The sequence below is a fragment of the Myotis daubentonii genome, chromosome 3 (assembly GCF_963259705.1).
Source record: "Myotis daubentonii chromosome 3, mMyoDau2.1, whole genome shotgun sequence".
Lineage (NCBI taxonomy): Eukaryota > Metazoa > Chordata > Mammalia > Chiroptera > Vespertilionidae > Myotis > Myotis daubentonii.
In genome coordinates, this window is record NC_081842.1 from 8,819,827 (window position 1) to 8,826,325 (window position 6,499).

Below are 6,499 nucleotides of genomic sequence, written 5' to 3' on the forward strand. Positions count from 1 at the left end.
GGACTGCCCCCTCACAGAGGAGCTCCAAGGGGCACATGGCCACCACAGCCACAGTCAGAGAGCGCTGGCCATACTGGCACACCCTCCAGGCTCTTCCCATGTCTCAACTCAGAATGCTCTAGAAGCCGAGGGGACCCACTGCTGCCCTGTGACTGACCCAGTGTACTCCATTCTCTCCCTCAAACACCAGGCCAGAAACCCTGCTCTGCTCCCAGGGACTGTGCCGCACAGACAGCAGACTCCCTCTTGTCCAAATCCACACACCACCACCCCTGGCCCACAAGGCCAGGCACCCCGCACAGGCCGTGCAAGTGAGCTCTGGGTCACGCTGCTTCGGGTGGACTGACAGGCCATGTGAGGCCGGACAGAGCATGGTTCTCAGAGGCTGGTCTAAAGCCCAAAGGTAACGCGACAGCTCGGGCACCAAACAAAACTGCACGTTTCCACGTCCCCTCCCCCAGCGGCCCGTCCCCGCAGCAGGCTGACGGGTAAATAGTGGAATTCCTTGGCTCCCCCTCACTACGTCCAGGAGCGCCAGCGCACAGCCTGAAACCCCGTCAGATGCACCTGCACAGGGTGGGAACCAGCTTTACCAACGTCTTAATCTTTATCAAATTTTAAAGGCAGCACGTGTCGGCTGTAACAAGGGACCAATGCAAAGCAAGGGAGGTGATCGCCTCCGTCCCACTGCAGCCACCATGGCAACTGGTCCTACCAGCGCTTTTGCCAAACCAACACACTAGACAGAATACACAGGCCAGTCTCCAGGTAGCGGATGAGGGCTGGTGCGAGACTGTGACCCCAGAGAGGGAGAGAGGGCCCGGTCTCCCACGGGGCTCAGCGCTGGGCTCCAGGCAGAGCATGGCAGGTGGAGCTCAGAGGGGAATGTGCACCAAAGAAGCTGCATGCAAATGGGGCCCCAGATCCAGGGCCCCCACTCCTTGGCGCACCTACCAGCGTGAGCACGTGGGAACTGCCGGAGAGGCTGCTCCGGAACAGAGACCGAGAAGTCAACTGGTCCAGCCCAGCGGCGTGGGGACAGCCCTCGGCCCTCACTCAGCCCCCGGGAATCCAGCGGAGACACCAGGACAGCCATGCCTGAGACTTGAGGAAGGTCACGCCTTGTAGGGGGGACAGCATTTGAAAGGACCATGCTAGACACCCACCCCCACAAAGCCGTAAGAAGCCACGGGGTCAGGGGCTGCCAGTGGAGTCCCACCCAGTTACAGGAGCTTGGAGAACACCTAGGACACGCCTCAGAGCCAACCCAACAAAGCACAAAACCAAACTCACACAAATCCAGGGCCAATTAGATAAAAACCAGCACTCTTCAGAGGAAGACAGGAACCCAGAGTCTCCACGACCTCCGCAGCCAAGTTCAGCAGAGATGAGGAGGAGCAGGGGGAGGAGAGGACAGTGGGAATAAGGAAGTCAATTAACAGCCCTGAGACGGGCCAAAGGTGGGACTCGGGAAAGACTGAAAGCAGGTGTGGTAAACAGGCTCCAGGAACACAGGGAGGCAGAGGCTGGTATGGAGAAAAGGAGTCTCCGCAGATACACAGAAACTGTCATGCAAATCCTACTTCTCAGTTCTGGAATATCCAAAATGAATAATTCACCGGATTATTAAAAACGAACCAACCCGAGGAAGAGAGAAAAAGGAGCTTGAAGAGAAATAAACACGGGGTCAGGGGCCCGCAGGACAATGCCCATAAACATGTAAAATTAAAAAATTCCTCAACATACATTAAAAAATGAACAATTCCCACGGGAAAAGACAATTTAACAGGCGCCAACCACAAGACGCAGGTGTCAGAATTCCCAGACTTGAAGGTGGTTTTCACGAGCGCCCTCCACAAGGCGTGGTGAGCCACCTGAACTGAGTGGAAGCAGGAGTGCTCAGCAGAGAAATGGAAAGCATTAGAAAAACCTAACTTCAGAACTAAAAAAAATACAGCATCTGAAGTAAAATAAAATATGAATTGTATGTAGTATTAATTTGTATTACTTTTTTAGTGGCCCACTCTAGGTTTAATAATACACCATCCTAACTTCCACATTCTACGTACAATTCCATTTCTCTGCTGAGCACTCCTGTTCCCACTAAACAACATACAAATAATCCAAAAAGGAGGCAGGAAAATTGATACAAAGTAACAAACACCAGAGGGACAGAGAGGCAAACAGTAAAACTGCTGACCCAAATCCAATGATCTCAGTAAAGAAACCCACTTTAAAAACAATGCTGCAGATGGGTTACATGTTAACAAAAACGTTTTCCCCCAGAGAGACCAGCAGGCCCAGGTGGCTTAACAGGTAAGTTCTACCAGACTTTCAAGGAATAGGGAATCCTATAAGGGGGAAAAAACAAAACAAAAAACCCCACACTCTCCAAGTCTCTGAGGCCTGTAAAACTGATGCCCAAACCAAACAGACAAGAGAGGGAAAGTCAGGTCCCCAGGCACTCCTGAATCCGAATACAAAACCCTCAACAGACACCAGCAAGTCAAACTGAACAAGTAACTTACCACAATCAAACTGGATTACCGAGAAACATAAGAAGTTGGTTTAAATCCAGAAAATCCAGAAATGTAACTCACTGTGACAGATGAACAGAGAGAGGGCGTCAAGGATGCCGGCGGGTGGGGCAGGCAGCACAGGTGCTCACAGGGAGCCTCGTCTCAGCAGTGCCCTGGAAAATGCCCTGGGAAGACCCTGTGGGCGGAGCAGTGGCCCAGGCTCTGGTGCTCTCGCAGGGCAGAGGGAGACAGGGAGGCTTACACTTTAAAAGAGGCAGAGGCGCCCTGGCCGGGTGGGTCAATTGCGAGTTCCCTTCCCGGTCAGAGCACATACCTAGGTGGAGACATGCATGGAAGGTGACCCATTGTTTCTCACACTGATGTTTCTCTCTCTCCCTTCCTCTCTAAAAAAAATCAACTCGGGTGAGGGTTTTAAAAGAAGAGGAGGAGCCATTAATCCCTCCCCCACGCCCACCCCAAGGCCCAGGGACATAAGTAGGGGTCCTCAAACTTTTTAAACAGGGGGCCAGTTCACTGTCCCTCAGACCGTTGGAGGGCCGGACTATAGTTAAAAAAAAAAAACTATGAACAAATTCCTATGCACACTGCACATATCTTATTTTGAAGTAAAAAAACAAAATGGGAACAAATACCATATTTGTATTTGCATGTGGCCCACGGGCCGTAGTTTGAGGACCCCTGGACATAACTCTGTAGGCCCACAGGGACCTGCTGAGGGCACGTGTATGCCCTGACACCCCCCCCACACACACCCCGTTGGTTTCAGTGGTCGAGTTCTTGCCACACTTGAATCCACTCAGAGCCTGCAGGAGGAGAGGAACCTATTCAAACAGTGGGCCGGCCACCAGGCTGTGCTGGTCTGGGGTCCCAGGGGAGTGGGTACCTGGTGTGGCCCTGTTCCAGCCCAGTCTCTACCATCCACATATGGCAACAGAACTGGGGAGCTCGAGTGGACCAGGTCCCGGGAACCACAGCAGTCAGGGCTGATGGGACAGGACACCCTAAAAAGCAGCCCAGACAGATGATGGGTTGGGGAAGAGGAAGGGGAGAGTCTACAGAACAAAGAGATGTGCGTTTTCCGGAGGTTGTTCAGACACCCCAGGGCCCTGGGGCACATCCATGGGCCTGTCCTCTCCCTTGACTGCCCATGGCCCCAGCCCAGGAAAGCTGCCCTGAAGCCTCACTGCAGACCCACATGCTGTGTGCTCAGAGCCCTTCCCCCTCCCTGCACCCGCTCACCCCTCCGCCTGCTTCAGGACCTGCATTCCTGGGGTCCAGCATAGTTTTGTGGGTGGAAAGAGAATGGGCATGGAATTCGCCCCCACACTCCGCATCGCTGGGCTCTAGTTGGCAGGGGTTGGTTCCACCCCTGCAGCCCTCACCTGTCAGGGCCCCTCTCCTCAGCTACAGCTCAGCAGGTCTGGACCGCCTTCCACCCTGTCCCTGCAGCCCAGGCCCATGTAAGCCTGCCCTGGCCCCCCAAAACCTGCCCACACCTCTGTCCACAAACCCTCCAAGTACCCCATTGAGCGTCCATCTGTCCCTGCCAGGACCTGCCAGCCCAGTGGGGTCCCAGGCAGTGCCCAGGGATTGGCAGCGGTGAGCTGTGAAAGCCAAGCCCCATCTCGCCCGCACGGGCAGACCTCAGGTGCCCGCAGCCTCCTGGGACTTCACTGTTGGGAAAATAAAGATGGAGGCGGCAATCGGGTACCCAGCCTCAAAGCCACTGGGGCTTCTTGCCCTGAGTGATATGTATGTGTACACATTTGTATGCATGTATGAGCTGTGCACACGGGTGAGTGCATGTGCACTCACGTGTGTGTGCACAGGTCTTCACGAAGGTAGGGCCATGCTGGGTGAGGTGGCGCCCAGAGGTCTGGTGGGTGGGACCTTGCTGCCGCCCCATCCCCGCTTAGCTGCTCCCGTGGGCGGGAACTGGTCCAAGAGGGAGAAACCCGTGAGAACCCCCAGCCTGCTCTGCCCTGAAGCAGCAACTGTTTCATGTGGTTCCAACTCATTTAGTGTATTATCCAGGATTTCAAAGAGCCATTAGCAAGACAATCCCTCAGTCCCTGGTTTCCACCTGAATCTGGGCCAACGTCAGGTCCTCTGCCAGACAGGTAAACCCGCACACACATGTACATGCGCACACGTGCACGCACACACACATACACAACTTGAAAGGAACTTGTCGCCACCGTTACCCTGGAGCAAACAGGAGTCAGGAGGACTGAGGCAGGACGTGAGGTCAGTGCCATCAACACAGTCACACACACAGCTGGCCGCGCATCCACTGGGGCCCAAGGGGCGAGCACTGAGCACCCGCCACCTGCACTCTGCGAGATTCGCACTCTGGTCTTGATTCCTCGCGGCCCACCCTACCCTGCGCCAGTGGCTGATACCTGACAGGGTTAGTGTTGCCAAGAGCCAGCGGCAGAAGCTGAGGTGGAGGGGCTGGAAGCAGTGAGACAGGTCCCTGGGTTGAGATGGACCTGGGCCCCAGCTGCACAGCCAGGGGCTTCGGGCAGCCACAGAGAGACCCACCTCCCATGGAGGGCAGAGGGGCTTTGTCCCAGAGACTGAGGGCAAAACCAACCCTGGCCTGATGAGCCGACTTATAGACAAGCGCTTGGAGGCAGAAGCCCATGTCCCTCACCCCCGGGACCAGAGCCTTGGTTCTTGCCCGGGAGGCCATCAGGGACTTCTGGCTCCAGAGCACGGCCCCTTGACCGGACACCTGAGCCACTCAACAGTGAGCTGCACTCTGGCCAGGCAGGTCCAGGCACCCCGCACAGCTGAATGGCCGCGGCGGGCGCATCTACAGCCATGCCCAGCTTTCCTGGGCAAAACCTGTGAACACTTGCGGGTATCTTTGCACCCCCGAGTAGCCTGGGGACTCTGGTCACATATGGGACACTGTGCCACACCCCATAGGGCAGGTGCCAGGTGGAGAGGAAGTCTCGGCAAATGCCCAAGCCACACCTAAAACCAAGGTTCCTAGGACTTGGGGTGACAGGTGTTGGTGGCCAAGGCAGATGGCCTTGAGGGGAGGGTGGCATGCCTCTCGATATGGAGGGTAGAGCAGCCGCCTCCATGTGACTGGGCTGGTGCCAGCATCTACCAGAGCTGGGTTTCAGTCGAGTGGGGAGGCAGTGGACACCAGGTGGTTCACACCCAGGACACAAGGCCTGATGACCCATGGGGCCCGGGTGGCAGGGGATCTTAAAGGTGCTGCTGGGCCGGGGTTCTGGTTTGGTGGTGGGACGGGTCTCTGAGGGAGTGAACAATTTTGTCCCCTGTAAAAGCCCAGTCCCGGGGGAGGGAGCATGACCTGAACAGATTTGGGGGGCTGTAATACTGGGCCTCTGGCCACACAGCTCAGCCTAGGAACACCATTCCCTGCATGGAAGGGGATGTGTGGTGTAGGGTCCACGAGGGTGCCTCCCCTGCAATCAGACCTCCTGGGACTTGCTGAAGGGGCCTAAGCACCAGCAAATTCAGCCAGCATGGCCTCTCCCACCCGCCCAACACGGGCCCTTGGCTGGCACCTGAGAATGTGGATTCCAGGAGAGTTCCCAGCATGTGTGACTAGGGTGCCTCACTGGGCCTAAACCGTCTGTGCTGACGATGGCTGTGCCAACACCTGCTCTCCTTCTGGGAGTCTGGAATTTGAGGAAGTGCCAGGCAGAGGTGCCATGTGACCAGCCCCGGATAAAAACCCTGGTCCCTGATCTCTGACAAGGTCCCTGGTAGACATCTCACAGGTGCTGTCACACTCCTTGCTGTGTGCATCCTGCATGAAACACCAGGACGGGCTCTAATCACTCACCTGGTGCCCCCGAATCCTCCCACAGGTCTTCCGTGTGCTGATCGTGCCTCGTATGCTTTCACTGTCCTGTATCATCATGGCTGTGAGTCCAGCAAGTCACCAAACCTGGGCTGGTCTTGGGCACCCCAAT